The sequence below is a fragment of the Filicampus tigris genome, chromosome 12 (assembly GCF_054856515.1).
Source record: "Filicampus tigris isolate MCC_2025a chromosome 12, RoL_Ftig_1.0, whole genome shotgun sequence".
In the NCBI taxonomy this organism is placed as follows: domain Eukaryota; kingdom Metazoa; phylum Chordata; class Actinopteri; order Syngnathiformes; family Syngnathidae; genus Filicampus; species Filicampus tigris.
In genome coordinates this window covers 13975461-13998204 of record NC_141228.1, presented here as the reverse complement: position 1 = coordinate 13998204, position 22744 = coordinate 13975461, and the positions used below count along the sequence as shown (strand labels likewise).

At 41.8% G+C, this 22744-nt stretch overlaps 1 long non-coding RNA gene across 4 annotated transcripts in view; it reads right to left on the bottom strand.

The window, feature by feature from the left end:
• Positions 1-4225: 4225 nt before the first annotated feature.
• Positions 4226-22744, bottom strand: part of LOC147138613 (uncharacterized) — a 56198-nt gene continuing 37679 nt past the window's right edge. For all 4 annotated transcript variants that reach the window (XR_015089018.1, XR_015089016.1, XR_015089017.1 and 1 more), the window contains 3 exons: positions 21548-22594; positions 10112-10201; positions 4226-5379 (listed from right to left, as the gene is read on the bottom strand). This is a non-coding gene — a long non-coding RNA (uncharacterized LOC147138613). The remainder of the gene's footprint in view (positions 5380-10111; positions 10202-21547; positions 22595-22744) is intronic.

Below are 22744 nucleotides of genomic sequence, written 5' to 3'. Positions count from 1 at the left end.
ATTGTTTCAACTGAGGTAATTCTCCTTCGAAAGTTTCTGTGTAAACTGAATTATTTGTAAACAAGGTTGTTCATTAACCAAGATTCCAATGTATGTCAACTTCACCATTTTGGCATTTGTCAAAAAAAATCCTGTGTGGAGCAGATTCAAAGTTGATGAGAGGTGTACAGCGGCGACAAGCAGCACCTTCAAAAAGAAGAATGAAGGAAAAAGCGTGGCTAATTTACCATAAAGGCAAAGACACAATCTGAAATTGGTGGAAACATGTAGTCGAAAATTGTTTTTCACTGTCAAGGTTACAGCAAATTGCGATGTGTTCATCTTGTATCCTTCTTTTCCCACTGAAATCAACTCCAGCCGGTGTTTTCGGCTTATTGATGGTTTCTATGACAACGTGACTCGCAAACAGACAAGGGTGGTAGATTCATGGTGGTTGGTGGTCATTAATAAACATGCATGTGTGTTTCCTGCAAAAAAGAAAAAGAAAAGCGAGGTGTGGATGGATGGAAGGCCATGGCGCGTTTTGCATGAGAATGGCTCGGGGTCCTGTGAACCTTCTACTCCCTGTGCACACATTCAATGGCGGCGCCGCGGTCAGCGTGACAAAGTGGGCCCCGGGTTGTCTAACGCACACACGCCACCCGGCGTCTGCCCCACCCGCCCACGTCCAGGGTCAGTCCACTTGCTCCTCTGTGTGTACACACTGGGCTGAGGCAACACATTTTATGAGGCGTCTGGGCCAAGTTCAGGGGAGGCGAGGGGACGACTGAGCGAGGGTGCACTCTTTAGGTTTTACTTCAGCAGATTCATTGAATGTTACACTCACTGCAACAACACAGCACAGTTTTTTTCTTTTTCCAGTACGGTTCACAATAGTCTTTTTGTTGGTTGCTAGGATTTTGACTCCAATGAAAACTATCCATTCATTTTCTGTAGCGTTTGTCCTCATTCGGGTCACGGGTGAGCTGGTGTCTATCCTCGCACTCTTTGCGCAAGAGGCCCGGTACATTCTGGACTGGTTGCCACACAAACGGAGGACATATAAAGCCTAACAGCCATTCACATTCACATTTACGGACAATTTAGAGTAGAGATTGTCAACGGGTGGGTCGTGGACCCATTTTAGGTGGATTGCGGACAGCTCGTAAAAAATGATATGTATTCTTATTTTTGTATTTTTCTGCGAAAAGTTCTCGCACGGAACGTACAGTAACACTGGACAGTAAATCTTTGCCTAATTTTCTATTCAGAGATGTAAATAGATTTTTCTTGATTAAATTTTTGCTAGAGCATCAGGTTTTGATAATAATTGTAATAATATAACAATAATGTCATATGTAACTATATTATATTGAGTATTTTTTTCAAATTAAGGGTTAGTTTCAGCAACAGGTGGAATTTTTTTCTGAAACGTCCTAGTTATGAATTACAAAACATGGTAAAATTCATACTGCACAAGATTTTTTTGGACAAACGTCTGCTTTAAGTGTTTTAGCGCGAGTGCAAATGCTCCACAGGAGCCTTATTAGAAGGTAGATCAAATACAAGAGGATAAATAAAATACAAGAAGGTAAATAAAATACGAGGTCAATAGATAGGCTTCAATAAAGTTGAGTTTTGTAAAACACACAAAATGTTTGTTTCCAAGCAGAAATGTACTGACACAAGCTTTGCTTTGTAGTAACACCTCCATGTAAATAACCCTGTTTGTGTGTTTTACAGCTTTGTGCTCCGCTGTCCCCAGTCTTTAAAGGCCTTTTGTGTTGCAACCGCCCAGGATGTTAACAACACAAACAAACAGTGGAGGGGCAATTAGATGACAAAGGGCCTTTTTTTTCCCCCTCTAATGCCTCCCAGGAACAGTTAATAAAGTCAGTTACTGGAGCAGTTGTTCCTTTAGTTTATGTTTTTTATGTTTCTGAAGGTTTAAATAAACAAACAAACAAGCAAGCAAATGAATAAATAAATGATAGGAAATAAGATAAGATGTGGGAAGGAAGGAAAAAGGGTCACAGAGGGCATGATTAAGGACGGAAGGATGGACTTATGTCCGACCGTGAATTTAATTAAATGTTGTAGGCCACATGTTTTTGTCTTTTTTTTCTAAGGTTTTATTCATTTCTGGACTACAACGTCCGGTGGCGTTCGCTTGCCCAGCCATGCATTGGCGTGGCCATCATTCTCAACAAGAGTCACACACAAACTTCATGCGACATGATCCGTAACTCCATCTATAGGTGTTACGCTATCATTCCCACCATTTAAAGAGCTTTTCCACCTCCCCGATGACCTCGGCTTCGCCTCGCCGGACACCCAAAATGACCTGATGGCCACTGCACTCCAAGCGTGTGCGCAAGTGTGTGTGTGTGTGTGTATGCACACTTTGCACAGAGGTCATTCCAGCATTTTCCAGAATGTCCATGGAGTGTGAGGGAATCCAGCATGGCCAGTGAGCATGTATATCAGGCCATCTCACGGCTGGCTGGAGGCACCCCGGGTGGCCCGCCGTGGTCGATACTGCACTGGTGACTGGACACGCAGAATGGGATAATCTCCTACTTTCTTTCACACACACGCTCACACACACACTCCATTGTACAGAGGCCTGCCCGGCCGGCTCTTCTTCTAGGTCAGCACCAGCCGAGGGGAGGCCGAGGCCTGCGGGTCTGTTTACATTCACGGTTTAATTGTCCACTATTATAGATACCATTTTTAGCTTCTTATTCCCCTTTTCCTCTGCACGATACCAACTTAAGTAAGGCAATGCATGTTTTACATTAGTATTATTATCATGTCGGTGTACATGTGTTACTGCAGCGTTTGTGATTAAAAATGTGTTGCAGGGTTACATTGATGCTAGTTTTATCAGCCTTTCACTGGCTTTTTTTTTCAATTGTGTGTTAGCATTAAGCTAGCTGACTTTTGTAAAGTTAAGTACCGGTAGTTGTTTAAAATACAACATATTTGTTTCTCTACAAACAATTGTGTTGAAAATAACCCAAAGTGGGTTAAAAAGGGACCCATGCAACTTTTTGGGTTATCAATTTAGCCCAAAAAGTTGGGTCGAACGAATAACCCACAAAACAACAAAAATTGTACAAAACAACCAATTTTGGGGGATTGTTTTGCAATTCATTCATTTGTGGTTAACCCCAAAAGTTGGGTTGATCCTTTTTTGACCCAATTTGGGTTATTTTTGACCCAACTGTTTTTTAGTAGGGCTGTTCAATACTAATTTTTTTCAGACCGATTCCAGTTTGAGCATTCACTCTGAGTACTCACCAATACTGAAACCTCTAGTACTTTTAAGCTACAAAATTTAAAAATGCCAAAAGATTGTAAACAAAGACATTTCTTTTTGACGCAATTATGATTCGCCCCAAAATGTTCTTTTCAATATGATGTTCTATGTAGCCCCACTAGTCTAAATGTGGCATTCTGATTAATATTTCATTTGTGGAATATGTGTTAAGCAGTAAAATCCACCGGTTTTATTCATGTCAAGGGGTGGCCCTTTTGCCACTTCACTGCTAATTTACTCATATATACTCATATAATTTACTCATAACTGAATATTAATCAGAATGCCGAGTTCAGACTAGTGGAGCCACATATAACATATTATTGTCAGGAATTTTTTTGGCTTGACTTTCCCTTTAGGTATTTTTGGTTGGTTTTGGCAGCCTCCCTGAATACCCCAGTACCTTAAAAATAAGGCCAGCATCGGCCCAATACCGATACCTGGGTATCGGTACTCGCCCATCCTTAATTTTTTGTTTTAAGTTCAACTGGGAATGGTAATAAACAATTTGGCCTTTAAACAAAGAAGTTCACTATTGTTCGCCACCCCCAACGTGTGTGTCCGTGTGTGTGGCTTTGAATAAAAGGTTTCATTCAACATCGGCAACTTGCTTCATCGCTCCTGCTGCTCGACCACAAAGACGTCTAATTGACACCACAGATTTGGGCCAGCGGCTTGAACTGTTCTCCTTCCAATTCTTCAGTCACTGCTCAAGTCATCGCACACAACGGGTGTCCGTGGCTTTGTATGTAGGCATGTAAACAGCACGCTACTATGAACGACCATAATGGGGATCTGTTTATTGATAGTTGGGGTGTTTTCATAAACGGTATGTAAAAGTAGGGGAAAATGCAAAATATCTCTTTTTTGTACTGCCAGTTCATTTTTCGAAAAACATTAAGAAAAATGTACAACAACAGAAAAGGCATGTTTTTGATTCACACATTTATTGGAAATCAAAGGACAATATTGGTAGCATTTCGAAATTCATCAATTATATTGTGTACTACTTGCAGTATGGACATCAATGCAAAGGCAACTCTTGTCAAAAAACACAGAAAGACTAAAAAACATTTTTTACTGCTTACACCATCATTGAGCTTGAGTAAGTTTTAAAAATAAACCCTCCATGCCTCGCTATGATCCAATATACTGCTGTAATTTCTTCTAGCCACCAAAGAAGTAATCCTAGTAAAGGAAAATGTATTTAAAAATGCATGTATCTCATTTGTTTTTAATGTAATTTATTTCTCTGATTAAAATAAATGTGGGCCGATGAAATAAACAAAAAGCTTTTATCTTCTTATTTTTTATATATTTTTATTTGAAAAATAATACAATGACAATGATATTCTTTATTTTTCTGTAAAAAAAAACACATTTATACAAATTATTTAGATGTATTTCTTTTTAAATTAAAACCAATGTTCTTTGTTTCTCTGATCAATACCAACCAAAAAGTGGTCCAATGAAAGAAATGAAAATCATGTACATTATATTATTATTATTATTATTATTATTATTATTATTATTATTATTATTATTATTATTATTATTATTATTACCAACAAAAAGCAATTTCTCTTTTGGTTTAAAGATATAAAGAAAATACCATTTGATCCAATAGAAAGAGTAAAAATGTATCAAAATCTAATTTATTAGAAAAACCAAAAAAAATAAACGTTTTTTGATAAATATAAACTACAGGAAATAATTAATTTGTTATTGCTTTTACAAAATAAACGCAACGTGGCAATACATGCTTTTAATTAGACAGACATAATATAATAATAATGATGAACAAAATCTGATTAATTTCTGATTATACATTATACATTACTAAAAATATGTTGTTTTTTTAAATAAATGTGACTGCTTAGGATTCCTAAACATACCTTTTAGGAGCTTCTTCAACCAATCTAATCATGTGATGATACATCAAACTTGTATCTTCTACATCTGGACATATCCAAAAATATATCAATAATAATAATAAATATAAAGCATGCACTTTGTTGCATGTGTTCCTGTCCTTGATTGCAGCTTTACATCATCATGGCAACAAATGGTAGCGTCATCTGTGGAGAAAAAAAAAGCCAAGTTAAAATCACTGTGCGGTCACTGTAATTACGATGAGGAAAAAAAGGAAACACTGCTTGTAACAAACAAACACCAGAAGGGGGGCATCTCTGACATATGTCCATGTAAGTGTGTGCGCGTGTATTTTCTATCAGCTGTCTGCATCAATGGCGCACGCGTGTGACCCGCACCCCCTCCGCCCTCCACTCTCCCAACCGGCACTGGTAGACAGTGATGGGTCAGGGGTCAAGATAGAGTCTGTCTGGGTTTACTCGCTGACCCTAACGCCTGCATCATCAAAACACACACACACACACACACACACACACACGCACGTAGACAAGTAAGGGGGTGGTGTGTTTGCCCCCTCACCAGACTAATATCACCTTTGGGATTAGGTTCCAGACAGGAATACACTGACCCCCCCCCCAAACACAAACACACACACACACACACACACACGTGCATCGGATGTGCTTGGTCATAAAACCGGCCGACAAGATGCTGAGTCTTTGAAGAGCATCTAATTATAATTTAGAGGAGCAGAGGGGCGTCGCCATGGTGAGAAAGGAAGCTAGCTAGCTGCTAAGCATTCTACACAGCATACGCAACACGAGCGACAAACATCAGGGGCCATCAGGCACATAATTTTGTCTGACTTTGTGCACACACTAGTGAAATGCACTCATACACGCAAGTGATTTTTTTTCACTCATACACAAGTGAAACATTTTTACATGCACTACAGAAACGCTCTCACGCACCGTTGAACATTTTTATGCTCACATACAGGGGTGAGGCAATTAATTTTGCAAAGAGGCAACATGACAAAGTGAAACGCTTGCCGAGGGCTGTGTCAACATGCTAACCTCAACTTTGTATTATCTTTGATGTAATTAGAAAAAGCATATTGCCTTTTTAAATTAATTATTAGGTGTGTATGTCTGTTACATATTTTTATCATTAGGAAATCCTCATTTTAAACAAAGTTCTATAAAAGTCGTTAAAATTACATCTTTACAAATTCAAAATTCCAACATTATTTTGGTGCGCCAACAGCAAACTCATATTCGCCGTTTCTAGTTGTGACTCCCAAATCTTCTTGTCCCTTTTACATCCGTAGTGCCTGAAAAAGGAATGTTGCTAACATTAGGGCTACTGTTGTCATTTTTGCCATTTTTGTCTCTTTTGTGGAAAAGCAGTTGCTAAAGGGGTCGGAAACGTAACTAAATAAAGCAAAAATGTGTCTGAGTCGGCAACGCTGCAGACACAAGTGGTGGCTCTTGCTTGTACTAGCGTCCACACATTAAATAAAAGCACCGCATATTTTCCATAGTTTTACTTTGACTTAAGGGTCACTGTGAAACGTTTTGTCGTTTCAATACAGCACTTGATTATCTTATGTTTTATGTGTCAGTTCTACAGTAAACTGTGAGCAAGCACGCTTTGCCTCTTATCTGTAGCGCAACTGTGCGAGCTAAAAGGGTGCTGAGGAAGCATGTTTTCACAAGTTCAAACATGTATTGTGGATTTTCTCCTATTGCGGGTGAGATGAAACATATTCCCCTTGATAATTTACTGGTGTTCATTATAATCCCGGCTGTGATCAATTCACAGCGAGCAGGATCAAACAAAGTTCCACATGGAGGACGCTTCGGATGGAAAGTCAAAACCAAGAAGTGTAAGACTGCTGAATCCCAGCTCAGAAATAAGAGGTCAAACACCAGAGGAGCAGACCATGGGGGGGAGGAAAACTCCCCTAAATAAGCCCGAGTGTTAAACCTGATAATCCGCCTGCATTATTACAACATCTGTGAGGTCTACTGCGGCTCTGATGGTGATTAGCGAGACAGATGTAAACAATATCCAGGCTGAATAGGAGGAGGAGAGAAGCGGGACGACTGGCGATGGAGAGCCAAAGCAGGGAATATAAAGGAGGCCGGCCGAGAGGGAGCAGGAGATTTAGAGGGAAAATGTGAGGAGACGCCGGAGAGGAAATGGGCGTAACGTGGAGGATTTGAGGAGAGAAGACCCTCTGGGGTCGGGGGGGGGGGTGAGACCAGGGAGGTGGGGGTCTTAACAGATTGGGAGACGGGACACAAGGGAGGTTGGTTAGCTGGCTGTAATTTATGCAGAGAGAGGCTGACGAGTGGAGGGCGTCTGGTGGGACCCCCTCAATGGGTCTGAGCTCTGAGGGGTGCAGCTTTCAGGGGGCGGGGGGGGGGGGGGGGGCAGTGAGGACCTAGGAGGGGTCTCAAAATGCCATTCAGGCTATGCTCCCCACCTAATGTCCTATTGAGGATATGAGGTAGGCCCACCACCACCCCGCCACTGCAGTGTAGTCAGGCTGTCGAGTAGATCCTCGGAACTGTCTGACTCTCTGCGCCACCCCTGCCGAATTCTAATTGCCCCACAGTCAGAAAATGTGACAAGTTGCTGTGAGGGGGAGAGGCGCATGATATAAACTCACTGGACAATTCATTAGGTACACCTGAACAATCTAATAGGCCTCTCATGAAGGTGATTATGGTTGTTGACAGTATGCAGTGCAGTTATACGCTACTGCAAATCGAAATCACAACAATAAACATGCTGTCAAGAGGTTAAAAAAATTGAGGGATTGATTAATTATGATCTAGAATTAATTGATGTAATGCCATGTACAGTCATCGGATTTAAAAGATACATACGTTGTTTCTGGTGCCAATCTGTTACCCAAATCTAAATAGTGTGTGTGTAAAAAGGTGAATGAAAAGCATTTAGTAGGTTGTCACTTTCTGAAGCTGAGTGAAGTTGACGTGTAATACGGTTACATATTACAGTTACTCAATATTTGAGTGGTTTTTTTTTTACTGAATACTCAGTATTTACTCAAGTAATTATTCAGAGGACTACTCTCTACTTTGACTTTGTATTTGAGTAATATTCTAAAAAAAGAGTGACAATGGCCACGTTACCCACCTCTGATAATTTCCTATGCCCATTGTCTGGCCTGCCATGAGAAGTTTGTACACATGTGTACGCAGAGTATATGGTTGAATGCGCTTGATGCAGTCAGACAGTTTAATAGCAGCCCTAACAGTACACATCAAGTGAGCATGCAGACATCCACACGCACACAAACAGCGTATGCGACACATACCGTATGTGATTTAAAGTGTGAAAAGGACACAGGGAGGTTGAAAATGAAAGGCGTGACCCCGGTGTGACACTGGAAGGTGAAAAATAACGCCACTGTCAATAAGGTAAAGGCGTTGTAGAGGTATGATACAACAAGTCAAATGTCAGTTTGGAGGGCTAAGCGGAAGGAAAATGATTTGGGGAAGGGATTGTTTTTGTCGATTGCCGTGTGACAACCTTGTTGTGTAGCATAAAACTTTAAATATTTTATTGTGGTCGAATAATTGTATTCCCCAAGACAGAGTTACAGGGGAAAAAACATGCAATCAGAGTATGGGTTAAGGGTAGCGTAATAAAAAAATATACTATTTTGACCAGGTTACAATTTAAATACGGGAAAAGGCCAGTTATCATCTAAAGCAACCGTGAACTGTGTTGGCTTAAGCTACTGCTAACTGCAAAGGTTGCCCTCATGACTTGAACGTTGGAGGCCCCCCCAGTGGTGCATCATACTATGGAACCATCCCTTCACACAGGAATGGGCGGGCTGAGGATTTAAAGCTTTGTTGAACTCTGTAAACAGCTTCTCCAAACCCAGCTTATGAAGATGCTGCCCAATGAAAAACATCCATCCATTATCGATACCGCTTATCCTCACAAGGGTCGCGGGGCATGCTGGAGCCTATCCCAGCTGTCTTCGGGCAGTAGGCGGGGGACACCCTGAATTGGTTGCCAGCCAATCGCAGGGCACACAAAGACAAACATCCGCACTCACAATCACACCTAGGGGCAATTTAGAGAGTCCAATCAACTTACCATGCATGTTTTTGGAATGTGGGAGGAAACCGGAGTACCCGGAGAAAACAGGCACGGGGAGAACATGCAAACCCCACACAGGGAGGCCGGAGCCGGGATTGAACCCACGACCTCTGCACTGTGAGGCGGACGTGCTAACCAGCCGACCACCGTGCCGCCTTAAAAAAATATATTTACCACAAAAAACAAAGCAAGCATCTATTGGAGGGGAGGTGCTTTTTTTTTTTTTTTCACTCTGCACGCCTTGATACATCTTGTTGTCTTAGCAAGTTATTTGATAACTGGCTGTCCATCCGTGTACATATATAACTTCATCAAAGGAGAAATAAGAAGACACTTGTTAGAAAGCAAGAGTTATTTTTTGTTTCACTGGCTCGACTTGAGGAAATATGGTTCTTTAAATTCACCCTCAGACATGTTCCTCCAAAATAAAGGCCACGATTTGACAGGTAAGGGCCGAACATCTGCTCTCACCATTGCCACACAAGTGATGGAACAACAACATCAGTAGCATCTCTTGACACACACACACATTGCACACAGTAGATATCCTGCTTCTAAACAATACCTGTGCTTGTGTGTGTGCCTGTGTCTGTATATGCACACGTGTGTTTGTCCTGGGCAGGGGGAGACTCACAGGATGACAGTCGAATGAATAACAATGAACTTTCACACTGAGATTCAAATTGACCACAGAACAGATGAACTGAAAAGGACTGTCTGTAAGTGTGTGTGTGTGTGTGTGTGTTTGATTAACAGTGTTGAGGGAATCATATGATCAAAGTGCGCACACACCTCCACGTGGTCCATGTTCCCCTAGCTTATCGCCACGTGCATGTGGCAAGTACCCCATCCTAGTCAAGCCCTGTGCTGTCCACGTAATGCCTGATGGGAAAAAAAGAGAACATTTTAAATTAAAGATGTAAGGCGTGTGTGCCCTATGCATGGATGAACGTCGGCTTTTCAGTTTGTCATATCTCATTCAAATTCCTTCCTGTTATGTTTGGCTTGTCATTCTTGTCCGCATCTAATCGCTAGCAGGCATCTACATGGTTTCGTCATACTGGAATTACAACTACTTCCTGCTCCTGTGTCTAAGAATCATGGGAAATGTAGTCGTACTAGCCTTAGGCGAGATATTTCTGGCGGCGCGTTTCTAATATTACAATGTGGGACAATATCATTGCAGTCTGTTGGACCGAGAGGTAAACATAAAGTTAAATTCCTTCCTATTTTCTTTCCTATTCAAGTTTGCATTCTCATTCTCATCAGCATCTAATCACTAGCAGGTGTCCTGCTAGACCCAACGCAAGCTGAGCTTTCCTGGCGGCGTATTTCCAATGCTACAATGTGGAATAGGACCGGCGCGAGGGAAACGACACAGCCAGCATCCTATAGCTGCCAGGACTGAGCAAAAAAAGTTGGATAATGGTGGGTGCAGTGACTTGTTTACAGCTTTCAACCAAGATAGCATTTAGCATTAGCCAAAGTAATAACACAACCATCGGTCACCACATTGACTAGCGATGTTCAAATTTTTTATTTCATCTGTCGGAGGATCCCCTCCTCCGCTCGAAGCAACCACAGTGTAAAAAACAAACAAAAGCAAGCGGAGCTAACCAGCCTGAACCTAGCATTTTAGCGCTAAATCTATCAAACATACGGTACGATTAGAATAAACTACGTAACATACAATGCATCCGAAAAATAATGCACCTTTTAACCTGGTGTGTCTTATTTTTATGTCCCTCTTTATATATATATATATATATATATATATATATATATATATATATATATATATATATATATATATATATATATATATATATATATATATATATATATATATATATATATATATATATATATATATATATCAAAAGGTCTGCTATTTGAATGGTTTTGAAGTAATTTACATTTCAAGCCAATTATTACTTAGATTCGCCGCAAAGTGATTAAATAGGACAATTTTTTCATTTATATTCTGTGATAGCACTACATAAAAAAATATAAGAGAAAAAATATAGGACCTTATTTCATACTGCAGATATTTCAGCTGCTGATTTTATTAGCAGATAAAATGACCCCGGAGTTGTTGCCGTGACAAATTTAGAGGATGGAGGATTCCTGCAACTTTTTAATCACAACGATGTAAAGGTGAGCGGGAGGAGGCGCGGCCCGAGGGTGCAGAGCAACATTTGAAGAAAGCTGTTTGAAAAAGAATGAAATAAATAAACAACATAATAAGAAAAAGTGGGCCGTGATAAAGCAGGTGCAAATCTAGTAGCTCGGAGGAGAGGTGGCAGGGAGGAAAAGACGAGGTGAAGGGGGTCAGCGGGGATGAAGGCGAAAGCCTGTGAGCGAGCAAAAGATGGCGTTGTGTCAATGCACGTGTGTGAGCGTTGTGCGTGCATGTATGTGTGTCAACCCCAGCTGGGCAGACATTTAACTTGACATGCTGATAGGGATTTAAGCAGTGGGTGGGTGCAGTGTGTGTGAATAAGGTGAGCGGTCACCGAACCGCCGTGGCTATAAGCTTGATTTCAACGCGAGAGCTGAGACGATGAGGCCGGGAGGGGGGGTGGGGTCGAAAGGGAGGCTGTTATTGTGCGGGTGGAGGACCGCTCCACCCATCCCCTCCCTTCAGGCGAAGGCGAGGAGAAAGAGGGGGCGACGTGTGTTGAGGTGATGAAGGAAAGCGCTTTCTGTCTTTCTAATGAAGCAGAAATGCCCCCCTTCTGTCTAGCTCCCCCGATATTTTTTTATTCTCCTATTAAAAGTATCCAAGTAGCAAATTACATTAAAGGGACGGTGGGGCCGGGAGAGCCATGTTTTCACTAACAAGTTCATTTTATATATTTTTTGATCAGATAAATGGAAAGAGTTGTCATTTTCTATTTTATCAATAAATTTGGGAGAAATTAGGAAATAAGTGACTCCATGAATAACGCCTCTTGTTAATGAGGACAATGGCCGCGCCCCCTACCGTTCTGTCCTTGTTCGGTCGGAGTCACTGGACGAACCGATTACAAACTCTCCATTGGAAATCATTGTACTTTCATAGTACATGTCCGAAATATAAACCAGTCGGAGTTTGTGTGCGCATTCATGCATGAATAAAACATAAAACATGATCTCATCATGATCACCTCCACAATTTAATGCAGGAGAGGCACACAGTCTACATGGTGTAAACATAAACTGACCTGTTGGGAGTGCATGCAGGAGATCGATACGTGCAAAATATGTTTATAAGGAACTGCAAGAAGATCTCTAAGAGCCAGGGTATGAGAAAAAAAATATTCTTTGCTAATATGTTCCCTCAGTTGACTAAAATGCACCCTCAATTTACTAATCTGTACCCTCAATTTAATGAACTTTATCCTCTATTATACCCTCAGTTTATCACATCCACATGAACACACATGAAGAAGAAAAGGTAGCGTAACGTCATGTTGAATGGTACGTTTAATAGCTCTCTGTGCTAAACTGTCAATAAAGTGTATAAAAGAAAAAGAAATAGAAGGCTAGTTCTTAGGAATACTGCACCGACGCTGTTGTCACTTATGAATGAAATACGATGACATCCACCATTAATATCCGCGGAGCTCACAATCTGCTTGCACCTTTATCAAATCCACCAAAATCGTGTTACACTGTGCGCCACAACTTAGACCTGCTTTCCACCTGGTCTAAATTTTTGCCTATTTTCAGTCACCAAATTGCCAGATGCGCCAGTGGCATGTACAAGAAAACACCCTCAGTCCGCCGGAACATCCAGCATGGTGCAGCTGGTCTGCCAAATTCCTAAACACGCCAAAGTAGGCTTGGACTGGCAAGAAAATCAAGATGCGCCGGTTTTTAGACCCAAGTGCACATGCACTGTCTACAAAAATAGAGCCCAAGAAGTGCAACAGTATCTTGTGTGCAAAGAATTTTTTTTTTTTCATTGTGACAACTTATCAAAACACATGCTGTGTATAACTGACAGTAAACATTTATTCTTCATTTTTACCTTTTGACTGAATTCAGTCTATACTTTTTTTTTCTACTTTTGCTGAAGTAGTAGAGTTGAATCAGTACTTCTATTTTTACCACTATTTTTTTTTTTTTTACACACAAGTAGCTGTGTGAGTGCTTTTGCTGACTGGGTTTTTCTGTTTTTAACTACTACCTTTTTTTGTTAACTGCTGCTAAAAGGCGGGCATCTCTTATGGGAGAGGTGTTTATTCATTCAAACAGACTAATTGAGATGTGGCATCAATTACTGTGGTCAAAATGTAATACAAACAAAGGTAGCCCTATCTTAAGACACATACAGAGTACTGTATACAATGCTCACGGCTGCAGCAAGTGTAAGAGTTGCCCGCCTACCTACTTTGGGGTGCACACAAGATGAACCCTGAGCTGACATGTTAAATTACAGGAGGCAGCAGACTGAGACAACCGGGAGGGGGGATGCCGGTGCTGCTGGGGGGGGGCTGTCAAAGTGTCTGACTGGGTTTCACTCCATAGGGCTGTGAGGGGGGCTTATTTGACCAGGAGGGTGGGCTACGGGGATGCAGGACTGATTCCTGACTTGATTTGGACTTCTGGAGACGGGCCAGAGGGTGGGCGGCGTGGAACTTTCCCCACCCCCACCACCACTCCCCCACCTGGATCCCCGGCTATTCCCTTTTGCGTCAAGTTGTCCGTGGAGCAAAGCAATAAGAAGCAGCTTATAAAATAAGCAAACACGAAGGCAGCTTACAGACAGTCGGCCAGCTAGGGGGGAGGGGGGGGTGGGATGCACACACACACACACACACAGACGAACACCTCCCCCTGGCGCACTATCGCACCCCTGACCTTGACCCCTGCGGTCATTCCTAACCTGTTTCTGAATGGACGTCACTGCAGCTGGGCTGTCTAGCCACATAATAAGTGCAACTTCCTTCACCACACGCACACCCCCTTCATCATCATCATCACCATCATCATCATCATCATCATCATCATCATGGAGCCCGTTCCCACGCTCGATGGATGGCTGATGCAAATTCTCGGCATCTGGACCGAAAAACCTGCTCTATCCGGCTAAATGACACTTAAGACCTTATATTGTCTATGCAATATTATTTGTAAAACAAGGCAAAATATTAGAACCAGCTCTCCGTATGACGCAGTGCAGTTTTACACCACGACAACAAATCACAATGTTAAATTCACAAATTTAAAAGTGAACATTCTCATCTTTGTAAAAAAAAATTGTACTGAATCTTAACTGATTACGTACGCATGTGTACCTGATACAACAGCATAAAAATTAAGTAGGAAATGTATCTATTTACAAATAATTCACTGGCCCAGAAGTGAAAGGGAATGCCTAGAATACAAATCTCAAATATATGATCAATACAGAACGTTTTTTGTTCTTGTTTTTTAAAACATTTTGTCTTAATTTGATGTTTTGATATTTAACCAATAAGTTAGTTGTGTGCACCCCAAACATTTATAAAGCATGAAATACATGAAATTTTAAAAATGCTTACCTGGACAACTGTTGTTATAATAGAACAGTAAGACACATTTTTAAAGTCATTTCATTTTTTTTGTTAAAATCATTATCTTTTTTTTAACAATGAAATGTTATAATGTGCTTTTCTTTCATCATATGTAATTTTAACTCTTATTTTACTTGTACTGTAGTATTGCTTAATTGGCTGGTAGAAATAACAAAATTCCACACTAATTAGGCTACGACAATTTATATACTGTAGTACTGTCATTAAAACTACAACTAAAACTACAATTTGCTTTTTTGGTACCTTTTTCCTGTTATTAACCAAAACATTCTCCAACTATTTTTTGTGTATTATTACTATTATTATTATTATTACTGTTATTATTATTACAGCATTTTTAATTTTCATGACAAAATGTATGGTATATTTTGAAGCGTTGGAAATCATACAAGCATCTTAGCAAGTCTTTTGGGATAATAGTTTGTGGTATATTTATGATTGAACTATTACTATAGGCTAGGCAATTGTAATCACTTTTAGGGGAGCGTGTGTAATTTGCAGATTTGGGGTATTTGCATTCAAGCTTGGTCCTTATCCTGCTCAAATAGCAAGGGTTCACTGTAGCGTATATAAGGTAGGAGTCTTCAATCCTGTTCCTCGAGGGCCGGTGTCCTGCCGGTTTTCCATCTCTCCCTGCTACAGATATTCACCAAAGGTCTGCAGAAGCTGGATAACGATCCTGATCATTTGAATCAGGTGTGTGTTGCAGCAGGGACAGATGGAAAACAGGTAGGATTGAAGACCCCTGATATAAGATCTTCTGACTAACACAGCAGCCGCTGGCGCACTTCCACAATGCAAAAACTAAACATCTCAATGTATAACCTTGAAAACTTTATGTAATAACATTGGACAATGAGTCACAATAAGTCACATGTTGCTTCACCAAGGTAAATTCCATTACGGTTCCTCGCACTACAAAAGGGGCACTACAGCATACGTTTCCATACAACGAAAGGATAAAAGCAAAGCTTTTCAGCACAAAATCCTACTTAAGTGTCATGAGTGCATGCAGGCTCTATACACTCATGCACATCATTCATCATACATGGGAGTGGCGTCATATTTTCATTAGGGCCGCGTCTGTGTCGAACTGTGTGGCCTTTCACTTGCGTGTGGGCAGGCAGTTTAATCACACATACAGCACTACTCCATTTTCATTTCCTTTTTTTTTTTCTCCTCATGCAGCCTCCATTCCACTCTGGCTTCATAATTCTGCCCTTCAGTGCTTGTCCGGCCAGGCGCAGCATTTGCAGCCAGTTGCGATGACATAATCACTGACTTGGAGCAATGCACCCCCCAAATTGCCCAAACACCTAAGTTCCTTCCTAGAATCTGTAATCAGACCTTAGGGTGACTCCCTGTGGAGCAACAGAAGCAGATTCCTATATATGAATGTCTTCAATTAAAGAAAAAATACACTGTGCTAATATCGTCACACTTTTCCTCTTTGCCGAAATGCAAACACGCTTGCTAATGTTAAAAAACTAGAATGGTCACTATGTCGAAGTCTAACAATAAAAAGTGATGCTGGTTTGAATTCCAAGTTGAGTGAAAACCTGGATTTGAGTAGAAGCGATCCCTGCTCCTTTGCTTGGTCACCAGAAGGCGGGCAAGACAAGTGGAACGGGACTGGAAAGAATTGAGCGATGGCTGTAAATGCTTTCAGCAAGTATTACATCAATGCGAGACACACACACACACACACACATGGACAAAATCAATAGCTAAGCAAATAAAAAGCAGCAAGCAATCTGAATAAAGCACAACTAAACCCACTCTCAAAATTGTCATTCGTAAAAAGCATACATAACTATAATTGAATAAATCTTTTGGAAGTGTTGGTACCTCATCAAATTTGACAGAATGATATTTAAAAAGCCTTCGAAATCATAATTGATTGCTATCTTGGGGTCTTATAAGGCGGAAACCAACAGGGTCCAGGGAGCATACGCTTGTCTTTTTATTCATGGGTACGTAAGTAAGTATAATGTATATGTATATACAATACCGGTACGGCTTTAGTAGCTTACCTATGATTCAAATTTTGAATCCAAGTCTGTACTTTTTAACTTCTATTGTGTACAGGAGTTGTTGGTGCAACTTCCAGGTAGTCCCATCAGGGGTCGCCACATGTGTCACTTGTTTGTTCAGCACAGATTTCGTGGCGGATGCTCTTCCTGATGCCACTCACCCATTTTTATCCGGCTTAGAATCAGCTGTGGCTGGGCCATGCGGCCCAAGCACAAGTATTTGTACTACTAAATAAGTACAGAGTGTGACTAGTTTTGCCACCTGGGTGTTCACTTAGTCTTTGTCCGAAAAAAAGAAAAACGCAAATTTTGGCACACGACTCTATCCTGGCTGCTCAGCACAATAACATGACAATGAGTTGACAATTCTAACTAAAGAAGAAGAATGTTACGTACACTCATACGTGAACTGCTTTCATGCAAGACAAACTGGTGCAGTGTGTCTTAATATCATTTTTTTTTTCCACTTGTATGATGGAAAAGAATGTTAACATATTTCTTAAAGCATTGCCTGTACATTTAATAAAGAGTTTTATAATGACAATTTGATGATGGTATCCTTCTATTTCCTTTATTTCCTACGGGAAAAAAATGCTCTTAATATTAACAAATCGGTATATGATTTTCCATATGAAATCACACCATAGTGTAGACCACCTGAAGCAAGCTCGGCTGCAAGCTCTTCTACTGAAATGCACGGCAGCACAAGTCTTCATTAGCATAAAAGCTTTCTGCAGGAGATGGTGGGTGTGGAGTGTTTTCTTTATTTCCTTTAAGTAAGTGTGAATGCAAACAGTCAATGGATTAGAATTAGTCTTTGTACAGTGTGCATGCGTGTGCATGTGTGTGTGTGTGTGCCTGGTTAAGCAAACCTGGTGGTGTGTTATGTTCATTCTTCTGCTGTATAAAACATATGGCGCTACCATTGTTGATATGCTAATGGTGGATAAGAGGCATGCAAGACTTATGTCTGCTTGTCAAGACTTAGAATACATGCTTTAACCCGCTGATTGTGACGAACCAAACAAACAACAACAAAAAAATAATTTGTCAAACATCGCGGTCAATAACGGTATACTCCAGTCCTGAAGGGGGCAGTAATGCACATTACAAAGTGACTACCACGCAACATCAAAAAGGGAAGAAGCATTGTAAAAATTTGTCACAATGATAACGAATTTCAATATTACATTATATCAAGTGAAAGGTGAGTTTAAAATCAATCAAAAAGGTAACATCGTCCAAGACGCCACCTACGCGTGATGTACCTTTAATACTTTGCAGGAAGCTTGAGGTAAATCTCACTTCATTTGAAATGTGCTCCTGTTTTAGTTAGCAAGGGAGATGAAACGAGGCTTAGCGGCTAACTCTTTAATGTCTGTCTATATGCTCAGGTGTTGCAGGTAACAAGCAAACTACGTCTGCTTTACGGAAATGTCGTAGTATTTATTGTTAAAATGACTTCTGGCACAAGGCTGATAAAAACAGCAGTGCGAGTGGTGGTCTAAAGCAATTTTCAGTTTTCTCCACTGAAATTAATTGAAATGCCATGAATCTGTTCCAAGCCCCCCCAAAAACACAGTTACTTGTAACCATGTTTTAATGAAAGAAAATAGCACTGTATAATACAATATAAATGTAATAACATCATAAAACATACTAATAAGGGAAAATCAACCCAAACATATTTTTTTCAAGAATATGCTCCCGGCAGGCCCACTAGTTGAAACACGGCATTCTGATTAATAGTGCGTTTGTGGAATATGAGTTAAGCAGCATAATCCACCCGTTTTTAGCCATCTCAGGGGGCGGCCATTTTGTCATTTCTGTCGACTGAAAATGACATGACTACCCAGGGTTCAGGGAACGACCAATCACAGCTCGCCTGTTTTCTAAAGCTGAGCCGTGATAGTAGCCTGGGTAGTTTTGATGTCATTTTCAGTTGATATAAGTGACAAAATGGCCGCCCCCAGAGATGGCTAAAAACGAGCGGATTAACTCTTATTCCACAAACGCAATATTTATCAGAATGCCTTGTTTCAACTAGTGGGCTTGCATAGAACATATTCTTGAAAAAAATATGTATGCAAATGGAATTATGTCAAAGTCATGTGTTGATGTGTGCCTTTAAAGGTTGTGGCACAAAGTGAGTGACGTCAGGAACTGGAGTCAGTCAAGTTGGCATTTTTACCCTGGGGTTAGTTCAATGTGAGCTTCTGATCCATGCTCCTTGTGCGTGTTCTCATTTTGTATGTGTGTGTTTGACTGTCCGTTCAACAAACGGCTGAAGGTGCATCGGTGATTGGGGTGCTCCTTTATTTTTATTTACTAAAAAGAGACGTCCAAGCAACGGCTCACGACTTGAAAAACACGCGGCTTGGGGCACTCTTAAGTCAAGGTACCACTTGAAAAGAAAATCCTACTGATTTCTCACGGTAACAGACTGCTGCGTGTTGTCCTAACAAGCAGCAGGCAGGCGGCGAGTCTTCCGAGGGGATGATGGCCTACTTCCAGGGGGTGCGCAGATAGAGAGCGTCCCTCTACTAATTAGCCCTGACAGGTGAAAACGACCACAAATACCTGAGGGGCTCGCCATGAAACGGCCAATCGCACACAAACATAAACACAGAGACAAAGGCCCCAAGCGAGGGGGTACACCAGCACTGTAGCGGCGACACAGCAGCCTGCATCCCGCTGCTAGTGCACGGATAGCCCTGATCCCCCCGCGCTTTGACAAGGCGTAATAAAGCGCCGCATTGTGTGCGTATGAGAGTGTGTATGAGGGTGGCTGGGGAAGGGGTGGGTGCTAACACAATGTTGCATGCTGAGTGCTGTGAGAAGGGCGTACGCCGCCGGGTCCCACGGCACAGCAGCGCACTAGGCCCTATAGCAGGGAGTGGCGAGCATGCTAATGAGGTCATTATGTATTGGACGCTTCTTTCCTTTACAGTGCGCCTGTCAGCGGAGGCATGAAGCCCGGCACAGATGTCACATATGGCACAATGCAGCAACAACGGCGGCGGCGTCTCCAAAAAATTGGCGGGCGCGAGAGGACGGCTCCGATCCAAAAGCAGAAAAGGGCATTTGCATAGATAATGAGGTGAGCTTGAAATGCTAAAGACGCTGGCCACGCAGGCGACATTCACCCGCTAATTGCCCTCGCGGCTTCTTCAATCAGCAGCCGGGCAGTTTTTTTATTCGGCTTTTATTTCAGCGCTTTTATTTACAGCTGAAAAAAGAGGGAAGAATGACGTGGATGGAGCGCGTGCAAATGCAATTACGGCGTATTTGCATAGCCGTTAACGATGAGAGCGCAGACGGCAAACAGCGGGCACTCGAAGAGCCCGCCCGAGCGCCATCTTGGCCGAGCGAGACAGCTGGCAGATAGCGATCGGCCATTTTGTAAGCGCCGCCGCTGTTGCCAGGCGGAGGTAGTAGGAAAAGAAAAAAAAAACAGGCGCCAGTCTCTCTGCGTGCCAGGAGATTGGAGGCAGTCGCGCTTTAATAAGTTGGTACATGCAATAATAACAAAAACGACGGTGCAATCACAGGGCTGCTATGAGAGGAGCTACTGTTGCATTCATACGCCAATTTTGACTTTAACAAACTGTAACGACAGTCTGAGTGCAGACCTCTGCCAAGGTTCATGCTTTTGTCACCTACCCAATATCCAACAATCTACGACAGGGACGACATTTTTTTTTTCCACATACATAAAAATGCAAGGGGCGGGGGGTACTGGGTGGGGGGTCAATGTCACCCTGTGTTTGTAAAACTTGCACAAAAAAAACAAACCAAGAAACAATCCAGTATAGTGTAGGTCAACATATCGTTAGCATAATAGCATAATTTCTTCTTTTTTTTTTTTTTTTTACATTTTTAGAAAACACGTAAAAAAGCAGAAAAATTCATCAAACAAGAAGAGAACAGATGCCTCTATTAAACATTTGCAGAGTACCTGAATGTCTGACTCTACACTGACAAAGAAAATATTACATTTTTAGCAAGAACGTTCGTCATTTTTGAAAAAATTTTTGCTATTGTGACAATTAGTTAAAAATTGCCTAGACAAATTTGGCTCACGATATGTTACGATATCCAAAATAAAAACAAAAATTAGTGATGCATTTCGAATAAAAAATAGTGTTATATTTTTTCACATTTTTAAAGCATAATTCAAAATAAAAAGTGTGATATCTTGTAACATTCAACTTTATTTATTTTATTTCAAAATTTATTGTGATCTTTAATTTTACTTTCTCTCATACGACCTGATACGAACCATGTTTTTAATTTTTTATCCGAATAGACAACGGACCAATCAAAAACATGAAGCAAGCTGCAAATAGCCCAGGGGCTGGACTTTGGACACCAGTGATCTCGGCTCTCAATAGATGAAGACAAAACTCAGGATCAGATCTAGATTGAAACCAGTATAATTTACATTTCATTGAAATCATTGAGAGGGGTAGTACTTTTTCACTCATTATTTAAGATTTTTTAAAGAATTGTGACAGCCTCCCTATCCCCCATATTAAACGGAAGCATCCTTGAAAGAATCGATTCATTATCAGGCAATCGAGATTGAAGCCTAAACAACCAATGTGTGATTTTAAGGTTAAGGTACTCACCAAAAAGTAGGAACTCTCTTTGTTGAGCTTTTCAGGACAGATGTGTTAAGTCCCATCTCACAGCTTGTTTTCACATTTGGATTTGTTACAGGTAAAAAGAAAAAAAAAGAAAAGAAGTGTGAGTCTTATTACACGGGGGAGGAAAAAGTAGACTCATTAGCGTCCATTCATTAGCAATGAGTAGTGGACTTCTGCTTCCACACGGTGAGGAAGCCGTGAAAGCCCTCATCTTTTCCTCCGCTCCACCTTCTAGATCAATACTGCACTTCCATATCCTCTGAAGGCGGCCGCTCTTAGTGCGGCTCAGGAAATATAAAGCAATAAAAAAAATCCAGCAGATTGGAGAAGAAGTTGTCCTTTCATCCGAGCCCGTGAGATGAAGGTATATTGGGCTTGGATGGAGCGTCCTGTTCATCCTCCTCCCCCCACCTCTGTGAATCCTACCGGAATCAAGAAGAAACTCTTGCTTTTTCCCACATATTGGCTTCTTCTTTTTCCGCCCTTGCGTCCCCGCCTCTCAGTGGCAAAATGTTTATCGAGCGGCAAAAACTCCCTGCGGCCGATCCCACACCGAAACATCCATGTGTGGGGCGGGTGCAAGGGTGAGGGCTCTGGCCCAGGACTGTTGGAGGAAGTTGGAAAAAAAAAGATGGAGGTGGGAACTGGCGGTGGGTCCCAGGGCTCCAAGGGGCCCGCAGGCGCTTCTGGCCAACCTCTGCTAGCCTCTGTATTGATTTGACAGCGCGGAGGCTCCTCGCCGCCGGCGACGGGCGCCTCGGCTCGCCCGCCTCACCTGCATCTCTCCTGGCTCGGGCCCGCCCTCGCCTGCCCACTCTGCCTGGCCCCTGTCGGCTCGCCGGGACCCCTGAACGCAACCGCCGGGGGGCCCGCGCGAGGAAGGCAGCTAGCGAGGCCCGTCACGGAGATCCGCAGCTGTGTTCACCTGCTCCGGGTTCAGCCGCTTCCTGCAAAGTCTTCCATCCATCCCTCCTTCCACCCACACTCCCGATCCTCCTCTTCTTCTTTTTCATCTTCTGCCTCATCTCTCTGCAGCACACAAACACAGGAAAAAAAAAATGGTTAATCGTAAGTTTTGCTGGAGTTGAGCGAGAGTTCAGGGGTGAATATTCTGGCATCGTCTCCCGGCGGGCAGCATGAACCTGCTCACCTCGAAGAGCAAAGACCGCCGGATTGGAG